The following is a 24,190-nucleotide window of genomic DNA, read 5'->3' as shown; positions in this document are numbered from 1 at the left end:
CATGTATATTTTTTGAGTAAGACCTCTTTTGGAGTAATATGTTCTATAAATTAATCCCTCTCCTTATAAAATACTACATTAATCCCAAATCGGAAAGAAACTATAGCCCCTCTTCAATAGTACATTTCACCAAGACTTTAAAAAAGTGGCCATGTGGGTTTTCTCAAAAGCTCTTGATCTCGTTCTCGTAAACATAGCCCTTCTAAATATACTTCAGCACAAGGACAGTGCGTGAACTGATTATGCAAATGAATTCACCGTTTTCTAGGTCACAGCAGGCCTTTTACATAGAATGCACCAACAGGAATATCACGGGGTGCTTGTTGCCAGAATGTAAATGACTTCTACTGACAAAATTTACTGGAGATGAACGGTGTTATGTAACTCTTATCTTCCCACTCACTTAAATGAACTGTGATCTGAGACAATATTCTGCCACTCCAGAAATAATAGTCATGTTGGTTTCCAGGCTAGGTGAGTTACAAAATTTGGGCCTAAAATTTGTTCCTGCCATTCTGTCATTAACTCTGCAGGATCTTGTAAACTGCTTGGGTCTCAGATTCCTCATCTGAATAATCACGTTTATTTTTAAATGGGGGTAGGGAATAGATATTTAAATACTATAGCTAACACCTTGTTAACATACCCAGAGAGGACTTGACAAATAACTGGTTGTTAGGTTTCCTTAGATGTAAAACAAACACCAGCATTGTTATTATTTAAGATCTTTGGGAGGGTTGCTCATATGTTCTCAAATGTTAAGAAAATTCACTAGAATTGTAATGCAAAGCATTTTATTCTTCCCAATTTGTCTTCCACTGTGGATTAAAATATATCCTCTGTATATATAGATTTCCATGTATACTGAAAGGAATACATCAGTTTGGTTCAATGAAAATTGAAACTGCCTTTGCAAATATTATAACAGTGAGAAAATTATGGCAGTAAAAGATATCTAATCTAACCTCTCCCCCATCTTGTCTTTAGCCTTCAAACTACCCTTAATTATTCCTGGGCTTGGGCCAAGCTAACTTTGGTAGAAATTTAGTTTATAGGTTAAATTATAATAGCTGTTTCCCAAAACTCAACCGCCTTTGTAAAGCTAATGAGAGACCACCAGGTTAAGAGGGTAAGAGAAGCCTGAATTCTGCTAAGGTGCAGACATAAATGATTACCTGCTATTATTCTGGAGGTCACAATATGCAATTGCCCCACATACTCCTGCAGATAATGTCACTGTTGTAGAACCTAAGATTAGCCTTTTGTGATGTCTTTTCAGATTTTTTGCATGTTTGACCACCAATGGCTCCACCTGGACACACCAACCTCTCTTGTGGCCCCACCCAGAAGTGATTCAGCACACATGAGGACCATTTACCATATCCCTATAATTGCACCCTCGACCAATCAGCAGCAAATTCCCATTGTCTAGTGACTGCTCTTTCTTCCCCCCAACTATCCTTGAAAAATTCCAGCCTGTGAATTTGAATTTTCTAGGAGACTGATGTGAGTAATAATAAAACTGGTCTCCTGTTCAGCTGACTGTGTGAATTAAGCTCCTTCTCTATTGCAATTCTCCTGTCTTGATAAATCAGCTTTATCCAGGGAGTGGGCAAAATGAACCCACTGGGTGGTTACAAAACACTGGACATGGACTAGGACAAGTAGGAAAAGGTGCTAGTTCCACTACTTACACCTGTGGGACCCTGGACATGCTGTTAACTTCACTGAGCCTCAATTATGTCCATAAAATGATCATTATTCCATGAAAAGATGCTGCTGTACCAAAAAAAGGCATTGTTATTATGGTGTCATGTACAGTCATTTAAGAGCACTGAGGTTACATAAACATATTTTGTTGCTTCTTGCTGGCCTTTTATCTGTTGTCTAACTTTGATAAAATTTTGGAAGAAAATAATTAGTCCCCTTTCTGGAGAGCTTTGCATTTAGAGCACAGTCAACATATATCAAACAAACTTGCAGTTATGAGATGAATAAGTTCTGGATAGACAGTGTACAACATGGTGAATATAGTTAATAATTTATTGCCTACTAGAAATTTGCAGAGAGTACATCTTAAGTATTCACATCACATCTCTAGAGTTAATCTCCAGACTCATTTTAATGACAATAACAGTTTTGACCCCTGACTGAAATATCTGAAGTTTGACATCAGCTGCAGATGAAAGTTATGAGGAAAACAACAGACCCTTTTACAGATAGGACGTAACAATCTTCTATTCAAGGTGAATCACTGACAAATCTCTACAGAAGAGAAACTCTGCAAAGCATTATCTGTGGCTGAGCCCATCACAATTCAACAAAGATTACGCTTTGGTTTATTTTTCATTTCAAAGTGTGTGCATGTATGTGTTTTTCCCCCTTCTACCCACACATTCCCCTGCCTGTAAACTCCTTTTTACCAGAAGGGTTTTGGCAGAACAAAGGTGTCAAAAGAAATTCAGGCAGTCAGACACGATGTTAGCTGAACACATAATGGTGTTAGCCGCATGACTCAGGAAAAGAGAGTGTAGTTATTAAATCCCAGAAACTTTCTTTGATGAGAAAAATAAGTAGGAAACAAGGTAAAACAATGAAAACAGGATTTTAAAATTCACAAACTATAGGATTCCTTGGTTCAGAGACACTTTTGTCACTTGGGACTTGAGTTCATTGAAAATACTTATATTCACAAGTGACCATCAAGCCAAAGACACGGAATGGGTATAGCAGGTACCTTTGTATCTGTGAAGTCTACTGATACCATTAAAAAAAATAATGCAATGAATGCTGATTGAGTACCTGCTATGTGCCAGGTACCAATCTCTAAGTAAGAGATTGTATTAGAGATTATGGTGGAATCAATATGTTCACATTTCCAGATTCAGTTCTTGTGAGGTGGGATTACTTTTCCAGATATTTCTACTTCATTAGTTCCGAATAACTCTGCTTCTTGCCATCTCCTACAACCAGAAATAAAAACCAGGAATTAGGCAGAAGTTGTGCTGGTGCTGCTGATTGTTGGGCTAATGGAGGAAGGCTTTGGAATATAAATGGGGTGTGTGTATGGGGTGGAATTGGTGAGGGTATGTGTTTTAGCATAATCAAGTCAAAGATAAGTTAACAGAAAGAATGGAAATCTCTTATGCAATCTGGTCAAGCTTTTCTGGCAGGTTATCTAATCCTCACAGTGTGATCTCTAGTTTCATTTTTGTTTTTCTTTGGGGGAAAGACTAGGTAACAGCTAAGAATAGGGAATTTTCAAATTCTTTTTTTCTCCACCCACCAGGCCCCAAGAAGCATTCTTCCCTTTAGCAAGTAACAGACATTTAAATATGCAATTTATAAGAGATAAGACAGATATTGGTAGGTGACAATTTCCAAGGAAAGGAAGTTGTGACTTTACAAACACATAGAGTTGTGGTGAAAGAAGATATGGGAGAGCTGGAAATATTGACAGTCATGAAATTCTTATTCAAGAGATGAACTTTGGGAAAAAAATAGGTGGTAAAATTAGGAAATGAAGCTGTATTCTTGTGAGAATCTCCAGAGGCTAAGGACTGTCTAGACAACCCCCAAAATCTCTGTGGTGAGGCTTTATTTCTGTAGGGTACAAAGATATTGATTAGTTAGCAGTAAATTTTTGAAAAAATAAAATAAGGACTTATGCAAATATAAAACAAAAGTGCATTAAAGATTTCAACTAATTTATTTTCTTTCCCCTCCTTTTTAAAAAATGGAGACAGGGTTCTGCTCTGTCACCCAGGCTGGAGTGCAGTTGCAAGATCTTGACTTACTGTAGCCTCGACTTACTAGGATCAAGCAATTCTCCTGCCTCAGCCTCCTGAATAGCTGGGACTACAGGCATGTGCCACCATGGCCAGCTAATTTTTGTACTTTTGTAGAGACAGAGTTTTGTCATGTTACCCAAGCTGGTTTTGAACTCCTGGGCTCAAGCGATCTGCTCATCTCAGCTTCCCAAAGTATTGGGATTACAGACGTGAGTCACTACACCCAGCCTCACTAATTTCTAAACAGGAGAAGCAGTAAGATAAAGTTCGAAAGAAAATTTGTGGAACTGAGATATATATGTGTATATATATATATACACACATATACACACATATATATGTATGTATGTATAGTCAGTTGGCAATACTGAAATGAATTTGATAATAGAAACCAAATTGCTTAATATTGTATTGGACAATAAATTGTAATGTTTGCATTATTGTTTCAACCAGGGGGGAATTCAATTTTATCTTTACTGAATAAATTTAATTTACACAGTTATGAATAGGAACCATTTATATTGCCACAAAGAGGAATCATTTGTAACTTCATTTCTACAATTTAGTCTCTAAACCTACAAAATATACAATAGCCTTGTCAACAACAAAAAAACAATCGAAATTGTATTCTCATAGAGAATCAAATTATCCTTGAGGAGTCCACTAGACAACAACCAGCATGCCACAGAAAGGTCATTTAAATGGTATCTTTTGCCAATTTTCAAGCTTAAACTTTTTCTTAGAGGTGAAACTTTTTTTCAGTCCTCTTTGTATAGTTTGACATCAATTTTAAAAATTGCTTAGATCTTCATGAAGGTTTAGCATCTATATTTACTTTAAAATTGTAGCCAAGAATTTAGAATAGATAACCTCTATTCTGCAGTCACCAGCAGGCATCTGAAAGAAAGTTTATTTCCTTGACTTTCCCCTCCCAAGAGAATAATTATCAACATACAGAACAAAATATCTTTTTGCATGGTATTATGATATGAGGAACAGATTTTGTAGATAATCTAATAGCACATTCCTGGAATGCCCTCCTCATTATCTGAATGAACTCTGTCTAGTCTATTCAAGATGTTCTTTATATTTAAGTATCCTGGCTGCTTTTTAAACAAGACGCATTGGTCTTGTGAATTAATCGTTTCCATCTTCCCACCTGAAAGCACACTGTGGTTTTGGGATAGTACAGTACGTGTGCTGCACTCTGGTTGTGGAAATTTGGTTTTGGTATTGTATAATACAGTTTAGTATGAAGTCAGTCCCAAGCTAGAAGCCAACCTGGGTAGGCATAGGGGTCCTGAGCAGTAACACAGTGGTAAGAAGTACTTCAACAGATATAGCTAGGCCAGATGTGGGGGAACAAGATTGAGTACAGCTACTCACCACAAAGAGTAAGTACATTCAACAGTCTAAATCTTTATGGAAAAAAAGAGGTATAATGAAGTCAGATATAGTTTAGGAAATAATCCGTATTAGGAAGACCAGTTTAACAACTAGACACTACTAAAAAGAGTTCTATTCAGAAATCATGCTGATAGCAGGTAGAGATCTGACCATATGTGGATTCGGGGAATAGAACTCAGCTTCTTGGAAAAAAATAGGCTATAAAGATTTAATTCAAGCACTTGGTACTTATTTTATGGAGAACACTAAGGAGAATAACAAAGGCTAAACTCATGGAAAGACAATCTTGGTATATGCATAAGCTTTGAGTAGTATAGATTTTTTGGGGAATTATCACCAGGGAGCGAAGACTATCTGGGCCAGTGGCACAGGGTAAAAGAATTTACCAAGACAGTTGTAGGTAGAGACAGGCAGATTTATTAGACAAAGAAGGAAAATACTTGTGATGAGGCAACAGGCAGAATCAGCGGAAGAGAAGCTGACTGCCAAGAATCAAAGGCTTGCTGGGGATTTTGTAGAATAGTGTTTATGCTGTGTGCTGAAGAGGGCTTTGTGCAGTACTGATAACGCCAAGGTTGCAGTGAGCTAACTTGAAGCAGTCTGGTGATAGTTGGATGCAGAAAGATTGTGGGTTATTTGCACAGGAGGGCTGTGTATATTTAAAATATTTGATCCTAGACTATGAAGAAAGGCAGACTTGTAGCTTATCTGCCTTCTCTTTTTGCTTTCCCATGCTCCCACCAGTCTGATTCTGTTTCCCTAATTCAGACTCCAAAGGAATCACGTTTTGTCTCTGACACATTTTATCTATATAGGGTTGGAATAATAAAAATTTGGTGAGTTGAACACAGGGGACAGAGAAGGGCCATGTGACAGCCCTGAAAACAAAACTGAATTTGTTAATCCCTAGCTAGAAAAAGTATGCTGAAATTACTAATTTTATTAAGTGTGGGGCTGATATTTGGATTAATTTTTTGTTAAACTAGGGTGGGAATGAGTATGGTATGTGAGTAGGAATAGATGCACATTTAGGAAATCTTGAAAGTAATGGCACAAAATACAAATCTGGAACTAGATAACAACTAATTCATTATTCTATTATTTCTCCATCTTGAGCAAAACATAATAGAGTCGATCTTGTTGACTATCCAATCTAATATCCTGGGCTTCCTTCAGCTGGCTGTTGGTATAGAAATACTAGTACATGTGAGCTTATATTCATTCTGCAGTGTTTGTATATATTCTTTTTTATATCAACTTTTAATAAGTGATCACACGGCCTCTTTTTGAAAACCCTGCTATTTATAGACTTGTTAACTAAATTGACATATATTTCATTTTTATAGCTCCCTCACCTCTTTTCCAGGTTTCAATCTTCCAAGTTTTACAATTTAATATATCTTTTCCACCTATTGTTATGATTATTAATTCCATGACTTTTGAAGTTAATGATCTTACATCTGGGTCTTCTGTTGATTTAAACCTAATTTTGACTCACATTTAAGCATTATTTCTACCCTGAGGCCTTTTTAAGCATTATTTCTACCCTGAGGCCGCTTGCTTCCTGAAACTTTATTATCTATTTTCTTTAACCACAGTATGCTGGATGTAGCTTGTACTGATTCTACCAACTTGCTAGAGCTGATTATTAAATATTCAGGAATTTTGTGAGTAGATTGTTAAATTTGCCATGGTAGGAGTATTTATACCAAATTAATTTATAGTTCCTGCAGCTGAAATGTTCATAGACAAGAGAATCAAGATACAGAAAGGTTTATTAATTTTCCCAAGATCAAAATGCTAATAAGTTCTGGAGATAGAACCAGAACTTGGATCTTTTCTATTCTAACCCATGTCATGGGCATTTTATGATTCTTAGGGAATGTTGAAGCAGAATTTAATAGTCCAATATAATGTTTGTAGCTAAAAATAAGGAATGTAATGGTATGATATGTATTTTAATAAAAGATGGAAGATAATGACTGTAAGATAACTTAAATGCTCTTTCTGAAATAGGGTTCACATTGTAAAACTAGCTTAAAGATTGTTTCTGGCTGGGTGCAGTGGCTCAAGCCTGTTATCTCAGCACTTTGGGAGGCCAAGTGGGGTGGATCACTTGAGGTCAAGAGTTGGAGACGAGCATGGTCAACATGGTCAACCTCCTCTCTACTAAAAATACAAAAATTAGTCAGGCATGGTGTCACGTGCCTGTAATTCTAGCTACTCAGGAGGCTGAGGTAGGAATTGCTTGAACCTGGGAGGCAGAGGTTGCAGTGAGCTGAGATCGCACCACTATGCTCTAGCTTGGGCAACAAAGTGAGACTCAGTCTCAAAAAAAAAAAGGTATTTTCTACACAGTAACACAGTGTATAATTGATTTTTATATAGTTGGTTCAAGCTTATTTATGGTTACAGAACTTGAAGTGTTAATGTCTCTGAATAAATGCAGTAAAATAATATATTTCCATAAATTTCTATATTAAAACAGCAGCAGATAAAGCAGTTACACTAAATGCCAAAAAATGTATGTTGTTAAGTCTTAAAAATATACAATGCAAATTGGGGACTTATTTGTTATACAAAAAAGATACTTGCACATGCATGCTTATAGCAGCACAATTTGCAATTGCAAAAATGTGGAACCAACCCAAATGTCCATCAATCAACAAGTAGATAAAGAAACTGTAGTATACATATACAATAGAATACTACACAGCCATAAAGATGAATGAATTAATGGCATTCACAGCAACCTGGATAAGATTGGAGACTATTATTATAAGTGAAGTAACTCAGGAATGGAAAACCCAACATCATGTATTTTAAGTGGGAGCTAAGCTATGAGAATGCAAAGGCATAAGAATGACACAATGGACTTTGGGGACTCAAGAGGAAAGGATGGGAAGGGAGTGAGGGATAAAAGACTACAAGTTGAGTGCAGTGTATACTGCTCAGGTGATGGATGCACCAAAATCTCACAAATCACCACTAAATAACTTAATTATGTAACCAAACACCACCTGTTCACCAATAACCTATGGAAATAAAGAAAATTTAAAAAGGGGGACTTCTTGCTATTATTGATATCAGTAATAAATTAAACCAGTTGATTCTCCACCACTACCAAACCCCACAAATATTCACCCTAAGTTACAATCTGCTCCCCTCCCCGACTGGCTTTCTAGAGCCACATGTTTCCCCTCAGGGACTAGCTACTTGTTCTTCTCAGAGAAATTTGTCACCATGTTTCCAGCAGAGCCAGTCTTGGCAGTATCTCTCCTCCCTTAAACGATTTAGATAGGAAACCTTGTTATCTCTTCCGACTATATGACTCACACTCATCAAAAGTCCCAAAAGCTATGATCTCATGTATTAGGTTTCTTTTCCCTGTGGTTTTCTTCTCCTTTAGTGCTTCTGTTAGAACCATCTATCAACTAACTTCTTGGTCATTAACTCTCACCCCTTAGCATGAAAAGCCAAACCTTATTTATCAGGTTATGAACAGCCTTCATATATTGAGAAGTCTTCCTAGTCCCTCAGATGAACTGAATTGGTAATCAAGCCTCATTAATTACGATTTGAACTTTTCTCTCTTCCCTGTCTTCTCATTTCACTTACTACTGCTTTAATCTTAGTTCACGCCCGTATCATTTACATCAACAGTAACAACAGCCTCTTTAGTGGCCTCTTAGTATCAAGTTTTTACTTCCTTCACTATATTTTAAAATTATCTTTAGAGTAATGTTTCCAAAATATAAACCATATCACATTCAACTTATGCAGGGTTTTTGTATCCTCAGGATTCAACACTACTCAGGTCAAAATTTGTTTGTTTAAAATATTTGATTCAAAGATAATCCATTGTTAAAATATTTTTATTACTAATAATGTTCTCCTGGTTATAAATGCAATAACAAAGTGCAGAAATATATGAAAAATATTAAAATTATTCCTAATAGTATAATTTAGATATAACCATTATTAACATAGTATATTATCTGGTTTCAATCTGTAGAGATTTTTCTTGGTTGCAAAGTTTGGTAATGTCATAAAACAGCTAAGCCCACCATGATGATGGTTGGAATGACCTTGTTCTCCAAATAGATGAAGTAAATGCTACTCACTTTATTTAGAAATAAACTGCATTTAGTTTGATTTTTTTTCTCCTATTTTGGCAAGAGTGACAGCTTCTTTAAAATGTTGACTCTGAATTTTTTTCATTTATCACTTTATTCATCAAAAGCTATTATGCACCCATTATATGCATAGCACACAATCATTTACACAGTAGGTGAATAGGCTGGGTCCTTGCCCTACAGGACATACAGTCCAACAGGGGGAGCTGTGACAAATACATAAACTATTTTAAAACAAATTAGAATGGTACCAGGTATTTAGAAACAAAGTGATGGAGTGTTTCTGGAGAAATTGCTTTCTCTCTCCTAGGGTCATGGAAACTTTATGTATGAGTAGCAGTTGAGCTGAATTTTGAAATGTGGGTGTACATGTGGAGGAACTGCTAAAACAAAAGACTAAAGAAAGGAAAGCTGGGAGTCTTCGGGAAAAGCTATGGAATTGCAAGTGTGGTGAGATTCAGTGAAAGATACAGCTGTAAGATGGAGTATGCTGAGGCAAAGGAGAACCTTGAATTCAAGGAGTGGGTATTCTCAAGCTACTTGGTATAGTCAGGAATCCCTGAGTGTTTCTGTTCACAAAAATGACAAAATTATAGTTTTGTATTAGGCTTGCTACAGTAGCAGGCCAGCAGGCCATAAGGTGGGTGGGAGAAGGAAGAGCTTAGAGTTGAGAACAGTTTTGGAGTGCAAGTTAGAGGAAGCAAGAGCCTGAATTACAGTAGTGGCCACTGAGACTGGAAGACAGGAGAATTTAGGCAACATTAAGGACAAAAAAGTGACTGGACTTGCTGTCTGAATATGATGATTAAAGGTAAAGATGTAAAATATCACCAGCATGTTAATTCAGGATAACCAGGTAAATGGGTTGCCTTGAAAAGTAAAAGGGCTGAGAGGGAGGAGAATTTTGATGGAAGATGACTTGGTTTCAGATATAGGAATTTTAAATATTCATTGGCTCAACATGGAGACATTTTTCAGCATCAGTTTCAACTATTACTTTCAGAACTTCTTAAAAATTTTATTAGTTTGGCTGAACTATTCCTCCTTGAAAAGGAAATTTAGACTATTTGTCACTGTCATGCCAATTTCCTTTTTTCACGTTATGCTCTTACCTCTAAGATCTTTATATCCTGTAATCATGCCTTCTTTGTTTACAGGGCAGATGGTTGGTTTGCACAGTCCCTTCCCCTTCATTCTGCCCTGTAATTTTTGTATTGTTTTGACTGCCCTCATTGATCTGCTAACCACGTTTCATCCTGTAACTATCACCTTGCTAATAGTATGCTGTCTGTGTCTGCTGGAGAGGAGGATGCTCACCTTAGAGAGGCATGTTTGAAATCAAAGTTCAATGAAATATTTTGTGTCATACTCTGTGGGGGTGAGTAGCAGGCATAATGCAAGTTCTTTGAAATTATTTGGTTTGGAAATCAAAACTCAATACTTGGGCAAGCTGCCATTTTCTGTTGTTATTGAGTGGCACAGCAAGGTGAGGTAAAACAAATCAGCTTAGTTGCTTTGGTGTGCTAAATGATCCGTTTCCTTCTATTCGATTAAAGATGATTCTTAAAGTTAAAATTTCAAACATGTTTTGGGCTGGCACAGTGGCTCACACCTGTAATCTCAGCACTTTGGGAGGCTGAGGTAGGCAGATCACTTGAGGCCAGGAGTTTGAGACCAGCTTGACCAACATGGTGAAACCCTGTCTCTACTAAAAATATGAAAATTAGCCAAGTGTGGTGGCCCGTGCCCGTAGTGCCAGCTACTCGGGAGGCTGAGGTGGGAGGATCGCTTGAACCCAGGAGGTGGGGATTGCAGTGAGCCGAGACTACATCACTGTACTCCAGCCTGGGCGAGAGAGTGAGACTGTCTCAAGAAAAAAATAAATAAATAAATTCTGTTTTGCAATCCAATGATAGTTCCAAACTGTAAAAAAAAAAAAATGTTTTGCAATCCAATGATAGTCCCAAACTAATTATTATTATCATTGCCTAGTCTTCTAGCAGTATCTTGGTATTATAGATGCAAACTACAAAACAGTTTTTCAGGATAGTGTCATGATTTCTCTGTTGTGATTCTGGTGCTGATTTCAATATTGCTCTCTGTTCTTTCTGATAACTATATACTAGAGGTAAGAGTGGGGATAGAGTCAACCTGGTGTTTATGTAATTATACAGTGATACACAATTTACCTGGTATTGATAGAATGCCAAGTTTGCTTCCAATCTGTTCTTAATATTAACATCATCAACAATAACAGAGTTTTTGTTTCAAAGAATGATAGAAACAAGCACTGATACACCTGGGATTTTTTCCCTCTTCAGAGTTTAAATACTGGAAAACACAAGTGACTGAGCAGTATGGTCACTTTACAGCTTTTCATATTTGTGTTATATAATTCTGAACCCTCCATGTCCTCTTTCTAAAGTGCTTCATTCCCCAAACTGGTGATTTCTTAACAATGTGGTCTTGATTACATTTTCCCTCTTTACAATAGTAACGCTGAACTATCTGTCTCTTTACTGGGTCATGCCCTCTCATTCATATGCCGGTTTTGGTGCTTGGCAGGTGTCTGCAACCTTACTGAGACAAGGCTATTTGAAACACCACAAGGGCAGGACTTGTGCTGTTCAGAAGTCTACATCAGGTGAAAGGTCAAGCAGACTTCATCAGAGTTGCAGAAGTTTCTTGCAAGTAATTCTAAAACACTTGGACTGTACAATAAGGTGAACTTTTGCTGGTTTCTGGTATCAGAAAAGTACCTTTTTATCATAAGAAAAAGGCAAAGAAAAAAGGAATAAAGAAACCAGAAAAGCGTTTCCTTGCTATTGGAAAAAAATAAGAAACTTTAAAGTAACACGAAACTGCTTTATGTCATTCATAATAAAAAATAATAATTCATATCCTGCTCTAACTTTTGGCTGTTGACTTTTTGCTGTTAATCTTAACTCATAGGTCCCAACTGTCAAATTCATTCCAGGATTTTTTGACTAGCTTGCTATTTTTGCATTGACTTGACACAGGTATTCATAAAACTAAACTACTTTCCCACAGCTGGAATATTAAGGAAGGCTGTGGACTATAAACATAAACCCACATACTTCTAGGTGACAAACCCTTTTCTAGACTAAAATGTTAAGAACATGTTTTTCTTTTTAATAAAATTATTGAACCTGAAACACAAATTATATCTGTTGGCACTGTTAGTGCTATAATGTTTATATTTGCTAAGGTTTTTAACTCATAAAACATTTATTTTCAGGCCAGGCGTGGTGGCTGATGCCTGTAATCCCAGTACTTTGGGAGGCCAAGGCAGGCGGATCACGAGGTCAGGAGATCGAGACCATCCTGGCTAACACGGTGAAATCCCATCTCTACTAAAAATACAAAAAAAAAAAAAAAAACAAAGAAAAAAATTAGCCTGGCGTGGTGGCAGGCACCTGTAGTCCCAGCTACTCGGGAGGCTGAGGCAGAATGGTGTGTACCCAGGAGGTGGAGCTTGCAGTGAGCCAAGATAGCCCCACTGCATTCTAGCCTGGGCAACAGAGCGAGACTGTCTCAAAAAAAAAAAAAAAAATTATTTTCAGAGGACAGGAAAAGAAATGATATAGAAAATTTATAAACTTAAGACAGTAATTCTTTTGAATTCATAAACTAAATTAATCGATTTACAAATTACTGACTCAATATTTAATTCCATTTTCACTATGATTGACAGTTCCCATCAGACGTGGAAAAGTATTGTGCTGTTCTCTAAAGGGGAATGTGAAAACATGAGGGGGCAGAAATGCTATAGTTTCCACAGTCTACCATATAATACCATGAAACTTGGTTCTGTTCCTCTCTTTGCATTAGCTGCCAGAAACCCTGGAGCCAAACACTTGGTAAGTGTGCAAATATTCAAGATGCATAGGTTGTGTACTAACCTTCATGAGTCTTTCCTTTTTTCCTTATCTTTCTCTTAAATGTATTTTAAATGTATTGTTACTTATATTGCTCATAGTTGTTTTTAAACCTTTATTTGGAGTTAGATACAGGATACAATTTTAAAAGTTATATATTTCCTTAAAAAATCAATTTTCCATATATGCATTTCAACAATTTTTAAACAATGCCCCACAAAAAATTAGAATCAAATCAGTATGATATAAGTTTATTAATATGTTTCAATAGCTCTGTAAAGTGACAATAGAAGATTTTAGATTTTGAGGTTCTAAGATAGCATCAGGATTTGATTCCAGGTTGGGCCAAAGACCCAGTAGAATTTTCCAACCTTTTAAACACTGAGGATAATGTTTTCACAGCCAAAGTCCAAATCAGCTAAGCTGAAGGAACTACAGTGAGAATACTTTATTGAATATTTCAGAACCTGAGGCAATTTATATTTGGTATTGTTGGGTTTCTCATAACATCTTTTATTCTTCAGCTCTTTACAGACTACCCAGTCAATTCAGTAACATTTGCTGAGCATCCTTAAATTGTATAGCTTTATACTTGAGTCTTGATGTGTGTCTGGTAATTTCTGTCACCACTTGTTTAAAATTGCTTGGAGTGTTGGCCTCAGATATTTCAACTCAAAGTCATAGATAGCTCTAGAAATGTTAGACAGTCTATATTGCTAAATATTACAAAAGCTGTATTTTTCCCTGAGAAGTTGGTGGAGGGCACATCTTCCCATATTATTCTCCTTGAACATACTATTTGTCATAGATTGTCACAGTTCTTTGCAGCTTCTCCTACCTGGAGACGGAGTGTATTTCTTGACCTTCTTGAATTTGGATTTGTCTTGCAACTTGCTTTGGCCAAGAGAATGCAATGGAAACCAGATTACATAGGACTGAATCTGATATTTTGGAAACTTTTCACATTTATGCTGACTCTCTTGGATGCCTGTAACCACCCTGTGAGCAAGCCTCCTCCTGCTAAAGGATAAAAGACACAGACAGCATATCTCAGCTGGAATGCCTACAGTCAGCCCCTAGGTGATTGTCAGCTATCTGCAGACCAAGAATGAACACAGCTAAAATAAGCCTAACCAAGCCCAGATCAGCAGGAATGTTCAGCTGACTCAGAGACTCATAAGCAATAATAGAAGATTGCTGTTTTAAGTCATTATGTTTGGGGGTGGCTTGTATATGGCAATAGGTGACTGATTACATTGCTTTCAGGTCCTCTGAAAGTGGTCTGTTTTTAGCTTAACACTTCTCTCTTCTCCATAATGATAATTGTGAGTTTGAGCTGTCATAAACTTGAAGGTAGTTATGTGAAAGGGAGGCCTGTAGGCCTAATTAAGATGCTATCAAGTATAAACACTGAATCTTGCTATTCTCACGTGGCTGAAAACTCAAGGTAGTAGACTTTCTGGTTTTTCAAAACACATTGCCTAAAAACAGTCTTACGACCAGCCAGCAATCAATATATAAATATCAGGAAGAAGTCATTTTATCTTGTTGTTGTTGTCCTATTATTTAATAAAACTTACCTTCAGGAAGTTTGTTCTTATGTTATTACCATAAAAGTACTGTCTATTTCCCTGACACCTGTTTGTGAACCAGGCTTTCTTATTCGTTCGTTTTTTTTTTTCAGCGTACACATTTTTCTCAACAGGCTATTTTGCTGAAATGTTTTCAGAAAGTTCTATTAAAAATAACTGATGTCTTATACTTAATAGATTTTCAGTAACTTCGTTAAATGAATGTCAAGCACAATGCTAACGCTGATATTTGGAAATGATGTTAAAGTTTCAATAAGGACATCTAATGTTATGGATGGTAATTAAGTCTTACTGTAAATTACTACCTGACTCTGAAACTTAGTAAGAGTAAATGTAGCTCTGTAAGAGGAATAATAAAGATATAATTGTCAAAAAAAGTTTGTTCTTGTGTCTTGGCTCAAATTCCCTTTTTATATTTTAAACTCATATTCTGAAGTCTTTTTCCAGAAGTGAAACTTGTTGGCTTCAAGCACCCTCAGGGTCCATCTCTTGCTCTGCAATACAATCAGCGGTACCAAGGGCATGGCCAGTGACTTTCCCTGCGTATTAGGCTTCTATTTTGTGCTTGCTTTTTAGAATGCTCTGAGGAGTCTAAAATTTTTAATACTTGTGGCACCTATTCTATCTTTTTGGTAAAATATACCAGAGAATATCAGAGACAACATAGCTCATGAGTATAGGAAAGTATCTTTAAGTCCATCATTAAAATAAACCTAAGGAGAACATTCTGGTATCAAACTATTTCCTTAGATTTCCCATTTCCTTTGGAAAGCCACTAGAAATTTGCCTTCCTGCTTCACAGGAGAGAGAAAAGCAGCTTGTTCCCAGCAAACTAATAAATACAACCTACCTGGAGATTCATTTCAATATTCGTTAAACCTCTCTTTAGTCTCCTTCATCCACAATTGGTCTATCCATGTGCTATTCTCAGTACGGTACGTACCTAAACTCGTTTACTCCATCTACAACTACTCTCCAGAAGAAGAGCTCTTTTTTGCCTCTTTTATTACCCCTTTTATTGCCTCAAGACCTTTATTTCTAATTTCTAACCAGCTTGTCAATTTATTCATACACATCATATTAATATGTGATAACTTTTATGTTATCTCCTTTTCAGAGACATACCATGTTTGTAGTTGTTTCAGATTTTCAAACCCTAAACTTGAAGAGGTGGCTAATCAGTGAGAATTTTTGGCACTATGTATTTGTCCAGGGAGCCCACTAATATTATATCCATTACGTGCCATCTCTATTTTCACACAAAACCGTTTTTTAAGAAAGACCTCCCTTTTTATCTTACTATATTCCAACCAGATCAGTGTCTCATTCCTAACTGAAAGCAGCCAAGTCCCCTACATACTCATTATGAACTCCTTCCATAGATCCTGTTAGTAGACAAGAAAAAGGGGGCATGTGTGTGCATGCACTCCCAGCCGCCGGGATGAGCTATCCTTTCCATTCCACTTGGCTCCTCACCATAACAAGTCTTGGATATTTTGTGGCATACTACTTTGAAATGTCCGAGAGAGAAATAATCCTTTTTTGCTATTGCTTGAACCATTCAGATTCAACAAAGACATTCTGTAAATGATGACATCCCTTTAGAACATGATTCTAGAATGTAGGCATCTGCAATTTTTTGGTTGCTATGGTAATTTGGGTAGGGGTACTAGTTGAAAAGTGGACATAGCTTTTGTCCAAATATGAGTCTTGGATTTCCCGGGCACATGGTCCTACCAGTGGCACTACAGTCAACTAAACAGATATAATCAAAAAGTGAAGAACAAATGGAATTCCAGATTAATAATGATGAGCCCAAGGCAAGAGTAGGAAACGCAGAATGGCCTTGTATGCACATGATGAATTGTTATCCTTGGTCCTAGTGACTTTGAAAAATTAATAAAGGATGCTAAAATGCTTAATTCCTAGTAACCCATCAAAAGAAAGGCTACATTCCAAGAAAATTCTTCTCTGCATGATATTATATAAGCACGATTAATTTCAGCATAAAATTTTGAAATGCTTATGCCAAGGCCAATTCCAACTGAGGTAATTTTCTCAGATTAAGTTGCAATAAATGTCACATTTCAAAGAAAATTACATTGTGATATAAAAAAAAAGTCCTGTTCCAAAGGCAGATCACAGCTCCTTCTATAATAAAAAGGAATAAAAAAGAATTCTGATTAGTAAGAATGAATAAAATTTCCCCTGTATTAAAATGTAAGATACATGAGGTTAATTTTTACCCATAAGGTTCTAAAATTGCTTATAGAAATCTCCTCATTTATACATGTAAACTGGAGTGCGACTACATGTTGTGTGTGGGAAAAATTAAGGATTCAGCAAGGAACAATGCACATTAAACTTATGATTGCAATTTTAGAGTTTGAATGGAAGTTGTTTGAACATTGGTCTTAGAGCTGCTCTCCAGTGGTTTCAAACTTGGAAAAAAAATAACCAGAAAGGGGCCTGAAGGTGAATTAAAATATTGGCATTCATTTTGTGTGTACCTGACACTGGGCCTGGACAACTCATCAAAGAACTGTAACTGTCTATGTTGGACTTCCCCCAGTTGTGTGGTGGACTCACTGAAGTAGAGTTACCTGGGTTGCTTATTGAAACTGCAGACTCCAGACTTTACCTTGAATACTCTGGATCAAAATCTCTAGTGGGTGCAGCTTGAGAAAATGCATCTTTAACAAGCTGTCAGGATGATTCTGATGCACATTCAATTTGAATACCACTCCCTTGTGGAACATTAGTAGATACTCTGTTGCATGCAGTTTTATAAAATACAGTTTCTTAGATTTAATAAATACTACATTGATGAGAGTAGTGAGAAATAGGAATTATGGCCATTATTCAGGTGCAAGTTGTTTTGGGTATTAGAATATGGCCAAAGTATTATATAAACTTAATATATAAAGTCTGTCTCAATCATTCTCTTTCCTCAACCTTAACTTGATCCAGGCTTGACAACCAAACTTCTCTAATTAGCACCACCAGCAGAATCCAAGAATCTCTAATTTGTAAAACTTGTCATTGCCATATTTTTTTTTGCCTTTTTTGTATTCAGCCAGTTTAAAGTTCAAATTCATTTCATACTAGATGTCAACATTTTACGAGCATTTATTCATGCATATTTGCTTATCTACCTCCCTGGAAAGATAGAGTAGGCCAGGTGGCTGGTGGTATCTCATGAAATTTGATGACTGGGAGGTAATTTATACTTTTTAAATGTCATGCATGTGCATATTGCCCATTCTATACATTGATCAAATTTATTTCAAAATGTAATAAAAATTAGCTCTATATTCTATATCCTACCTAATATTAAACTCCTTAATGACTTAGACCTCTGAATTTTCTTTTCTAACCCCAGTAAGTCTGTATAGAAAATGAAAATTCCACAAATGTTGTTGAACAGGAGTTTTGAAACAGACAAAAGTAATTTCAAAATGCAAGCTTGTATTTTTAAAAACATGTATTGTATTATTTTGAAATTTAAGTATATTTCCTTTGAAGTGCTGCATTGCCTTTTGCAAATGATATTATTAGACAGGACTTCTTTCAGTACCAATAACATAATTTACCCTGACACTCTTTCAAGGAGATAACATCTCTGAAAGATGGATTGCTGAAGATATTTGAAAACCTCATCCTAATTAATTATTACTCTAAGTGGCTGCAACATCTTGGGCTAGATTTGAGACACAAACAACTCTATATTAGCTCTGAAGTTTCAGAAAGTTTACATTTTGCTTCTGCATTTAAAATGGTACCACTAGGGAAAAAATCCACACAAATGAATGTTTGCAAAGCCCCTTCTTACGTCAACTCAATACTATGCAGGATCCTTATTCAACTGGTTAAGCCATTAAAATGACAATATATTTTTAAGTAAGTATATAAAAAGCTGCACAAATCTCACTGATGCTAGAAAAAGAGTTGTTAGTTTTTGGGCTTAGTCATTGTAAATAATACATTCATAGGAACATTAAATGGAAAAAAAGTCCCAACTTCTGACAAACATCAAGCCATGCACAGGCTAAAAATGTTTAAAATACCAAATAGAATCAGCACAGGTAATGATGTCCTGCATTACATTTCTGATTATTTCATCTCATGCTGATCTTTTCCTTCTCTGAAATTTTTATAGTATTTATCTAAATGATATAATTTAGCATCTAAACATTGAAATATTTTATATGAACATACAAAGATATATCTTTACAATATAAATATAAACAAATATATTGGCATATTTATTGTTAGTATACTGTATAGAGAAGGAAACATAAAAATATACTGCTTAATAGAAAGTGCCATTAAACGTATGACAATCAATTGCCTTCCTATGTCAACATTACCAATAAAGACTTATAAGCCAACAGAATATCAACCCAGCAATTTCTTTCCATCCCCATTTCCTCCTACCCAGTTATTTCTTGCTGAGAATTTTCACCAGTTCTTTAATATTTGTTCATATTTAGGAGACTGGTTGCCTTGGCATTGCTTTTTTAAAATTTGCCTTTCTTGGGGCAGATCAAGCTTTTAGATAGAAAACTACATTTTAACATTAAATATATTTTAACATTAAATATTTCAGCTCACTATGTTTTTCAAGCAATAAAAATAGGATTGAACTGTTACTTTTATGCAAATTCCAACAATGACTCAGGGGCAATATGAAGAATTTTTAATTTAAATAAAGAGAAATTTGTTGACATTTCAATCCTTAAATACAAATTTACTGTTTAGGCTGACCAGTCCTTATTATATTTCAGGAACACTCTTCATTATTTTATGAAATTAAAATGTGCACAGTCTTAAGTAGGTTATCAGATTTTAACAATGGAGAAATGGAGGCATGCAGGGTTGACATGTGTTAGAGCAAATAACTCAGCAACTTTGGGGGTTGTTTTCAAAATAATGGAGGGTAGTGAGGAAATCACTAAAAACATTGCTGTGTAGATCCTATATGCTAAGGGGTGGGGCTCAGAAACCTTCATTTTCAGTAGCAGTTCCTAGTAATTCTGTTTTAACCTCTAAGAACACACTTTAAAAAATGATGCTATGGAGAAATCAAGGATACTTTATTCTATAGAGAATACTCTGCATAAACACAGTTGAAAAACTTTAAAACAATTCTAAATTTTCTCTTTTGTTTCAATCAGTTGGCTAAGGTTTTGGTGATAAAACTGGAAATAACACAGATAATGTTCCCCTAATCATATAATGTCTTTTTTTTTCTGATGAATTTTCCACACTGGATAAATACAAATTTTAAACTGGAATGTTTCTGCACACCAAATCACGCAGTCTTATTTCAGGAACACTCCTTTATCTACAGACAGAAGCAAAATGTAGAAATTGGGTAAATGGAAATGAAGATGGCTAAAATTTATTAAATGCTTACAACAATCTATGTGCTTTACATGTATTAACTCTCAACCACCCTCTAAGTTGGTTGTTTCTGCCATGCTTCTACAGATAGAAAGAAACCAAAACATAATTAAGAAAGTATCTTGCTCTTGTAGGAAATGATGGTGCTAGGCTTAGAATACAGAGTTAGCCCATGTCGTTCAGACACTCGATCATTATGCTTTTATATGACCAGTAAACTGTGTGTATGTTTATTCATTTCTAATTAGGGGAAATATGACAATTGGAAATGTTATCTCTGCGGTACCTGGGAAGGAGGACTGATTGAATCAGGTTTCCTAAAAGCAGAACACTACACATTTTGTGGCATGAAATGACACGAATTTATAATCTCATAGTTCTGGAGGTCAAAAGTCTGAAACAGGTCTCACTCGGCTAAAATCCAGGTGTTGGAGTGGGTTGTGTACCTTTCTTGAGTCACTAGGGGAGACTCCTTTTCTAGCTTCTAGAAGCTGCCTGCATTATTTGGCTCCTCGTCTCTGTATTAGGCCCTTTTTATGTTGCTATAAAGAAACACTTGAGGCAGCCGGGTGCGGTGGCTCACCCCTGTAATCCCAGCACTTTGGGAGGTTGAGGCAGGTGAATCATCTAAGGTCAGGAGTTCAAGACCAGCCTGGCCAACATGGTAAAACCCCATCTCTACTAAAAATACAAAAACTAGCTGAGTGTGGTGGCGGTCACCTGTAATTCCAGCTACTGGGTAGGCTGAGGCAGGAGAATTGCTTGAACTCATGAGGTGGAGGTTGCAGTGAGCCAAGATTGCACCATTGCACCTCCAGCCTGGGCAACAAGAGTGAAACTTCATTAAAAAAAAAAATAACTGAGGCTGGGTAATTTATAAAGAAAAAGATGTAATTGGCTCATGGTTCTGCAGACAAAGCAAGAAGCACTGAGCCAGCATCTACTTCTGGTGAGTACCTCAGGAAGCCTACAATCATGGCAGAAGGCAAAGGGGGAGCAGGCACAACACCTGGTGAGGGCAAGATAGAGAATGGGGAGGTGCCACACAGTTTTAAACAACCAGATCTCACATGAACTCACTTATCACCAAGGGGATAATGCTAAGCCATTCACGAGGAATCCACCCCAATGATCCAAACACCTCCCTCCAGGCCCTACTACTTCCAACACTGGGGTTACATTTAAGCATGAGATTTTGAGGGGACAAATATCCAAACCATATCAGTCTCCTTCCACTATCTTTAAAGACAGCAAGGTTGCACTTCTCTGGACATTCTCCTATAGTTACATCTCTCTCTGAACTCTTCTCTCTTCTACCTTTAGGGACCCCTGTCATTACATTGGGTCTACTTTGATAATCCAGTATAATTTCTCTATTTTATGGTCAGCTGATTCACTATCTAAATTCCACCTGCAACTCTTCTCCTTTACCCACGTAACCTAACATATTCACAGGTTCTGGGGTTTAGGTGTGATACTATCGGGAGCCATCATTCTGTGAACCACAGGGATTCTTTTTCAAGTGATTGATGAGAGTACTCTCAGAAGAGCAGGAACCAGGGAAACAAAATAGGTCTGAAGAATGGAGCTTCACTGAGATGTGATCTCAGCTGGAGACTAGCTTCAGCCTGATCCCAAGTCAAAGCCCTGGAGTATAAAGTGCACCCCTAAGTTAGCCCATCCTGAGGCAAAGGGCCTGGCAGAGGTCTGGGGTGGTTGCCGCCTACAAGCTGAGGTGGCTGCCATTTGGCTAAAGGCAATCATCAGAAGTGCAGCTGTGAGGCTTTTACAGGCAATACTCACAGCAGCTAGGTAATGAGTGCCACTTCTGGTAAAGAGGATTTGGACAGAGAAGCAACAGCATCCACTACAAACCATATTATGCAGTTAGTTATGTCCTCTCCCAAAAGATACATTGGAATCTTTGGTCTCAGTACCTAAGAATGTGACCCTATTTGGAAATAGGGTTTTTACAGAAGTAATCAAGTTAAAATGAGGTCATTAGAGTAAGCCCTAATCGAATATGACTGGTGTCCCTGTGAAAAGGGGATATGTGGACATAGAGACAGATATGCACTGAAACTAGATGACATGAAGGCACACAGGGAAAATTCCATGTAAAGACAGAGAACCACAATAATGCATTTATAAGCCAAAGAACATCAGAGACTACCAGAAGCTAGGAAAGAAAGAAGAGACAGTTCCTTCCCTAGTGCCTTCATAGAGAGCACAGCCCTATGGACACCTTGATTTCAGACTTCTGGCCTCCAGAACTGTGAAACAATAAATCCCTGTTAAGTCACACAGTTTGCGGTATTTCGTTATAGCAGTCCTTGGAAACCAATACAGACCCTAGGTCACAACGTCTAAAAGAGAGCAACTTCATAATCTGAAGTCAGCCTCCCGATAATTTCCCCCAAGGGATCTTATTACACATTGTCAGTGGGAATATTTGAGATTTCCTTTAGCTAAGAAATCATTAATCTAAACTCTTCAGGATAGATCCTTTTCTGACCCTTGTACCCTACTGGCAAATGTTATGAATTTCACTTCTAGATTCCCATTCTTCCTTGCAAGTGCTTTGACAATAGGTGCATAGCCCTTTAATTAATTACATAATTTTCTTATGTATAAACCAGCAAGTTCTGTGAGGACAGTTCTTTACATAGTCATATCTATTGTATCTAGCATGTGGCCTGATATGATAGAAAGGTTGAGGGAACTATTGAATAGTGTTTTTCCCTCTTGGGAACCCCAAAGAAACATTAACAGTACTTGTGTGTTACTCAAAGATAAAAATAAAATACAGAGAAAAGAAGATCTTGAATTATTAATGTAGTAAGCCAGGATATAATGGATTGGGTCAGCAATAGAATAACATGAGTTTTACCAGCTCTGCCCTTTGACCCAATAGGCAATCTCAGAAATAATAAGATTATTTCTGAGAAATTATAACCAACAGGCTTATGAAATGGAAGCATGATTAGAAGTAACTTTGGCCCAAACAACCCAGAAACACAATAATAGTTTAATACAGTTGAGAGAAAAAACTTCAGCCAAATAAACTACCTGGCATTGTTAGAGAAGAGAAATTTCTCCAATGCACTGAAATTATATAATTGTATGGCTCCTAAGAGATATTGAATCCTACCACTCTTGACTCAGTCATTGGGGCATAAACACAGCCTAGGTTTTATGCTGACCTAATACTACTTTAAAATTATAATTGAATTACTTAAATGTCTTCTACCACTGTGCTAAAAGCAGAACCTTGGGAGTGCTAAAAGCAGAACCTTGGGAGTACTAAAAAATAACTTTAAATGAAAGGACTAGGGTACCATAATTTCTATTCCAATTCAGACAGCAAATAAAATGCACAGTTGCCAAGGCCAGATTTCTTCTACTGTACTTTGAATAAATTTCATCCCTATAGGAAAAGTGTGTAAGAATCTTGGTGAAGGAAAACTGAAATACAGATTTACCCATCTATCATCTCTCTCTCTCTCTGTCTGTCTGTCTGTCTTTCTCTCTCTTTCTCTCTCAAATTTCTGTAATCCAATAATGTGCTTTCAGGCCTATGACATAAATTTTGTCTTAGCCTTCCAAACCCATTATCACACATAAAACTAGAAAAGATACATCTTAGAATTATCTTAGAGAGCACTCACATATTCAGGGGAAAAATACAAGTAATTTAAAAAGGGAAAAATATCATTATTGAAATGTTGCAGTAACAAAAACAGATTTCACTACATCTGTTCAAATACAGAACTGTAACATTTAGCTGGGGAAGAACATCAAGACGGCTGACCAGAGGCATTTGGTACTCACCTCCTCCACAAAGACAAATCAAAATAGTGGGTAGATAATCACACTTTGAAAACATCGTCTAAGAGAGAACACAAGAAATGAACACAGGAGTGACAGAAAACACCTAAGGAAAGGAAGAGAGGGAAGTG

The 24,190-nt window shown here is 36.7% G+C and overlaps 1 long non-coding RNA gene across 1 annotated transcript; it reads right to left on the bottom strand.

Moving 5' to 3' along the window:
- Nucleotides 1-2,791: 2,791 nt before the first annotated feature.
- Nucleotides 2,792-16,388, bottom strand: LOC134761488 (uncharacterized). The gene is made up of 2 exons (XR_010140163.1): nt 16,186-16,388; nt 2,792-2,963 (listed from the first exon to the last, which is right to left on the bottom strand). It is a non-coding gene; the product is annotated as an uncharacterized LOC134761488 (long non-coding RNA).
- Between the last annotated feature and the right edge of the window lie 7,802 nt (nt 16,389-24,190).

The sequence above is a fragment of the Pongo abelii genome, chromosome 4, assembly GCF_028885655.2.
Source record: "Pongo abelii isolate AG06213 chromosome 4, NHGRI_mPonAbe1-v2.0_pri, whole genome shotgun sequence".
In the NCBI taxonomy this organism is placed as follows: Eukaryota; Metazoa; Chordata; class Mammalia; order Primates; family Hominidae; genus Pongo; species Pongo abelii.
The sequence above is the reverse complement of the archived record's forward strand: the minus strand, read 5'-3'. Positions and strand labels throughout refer to the sequence as shown.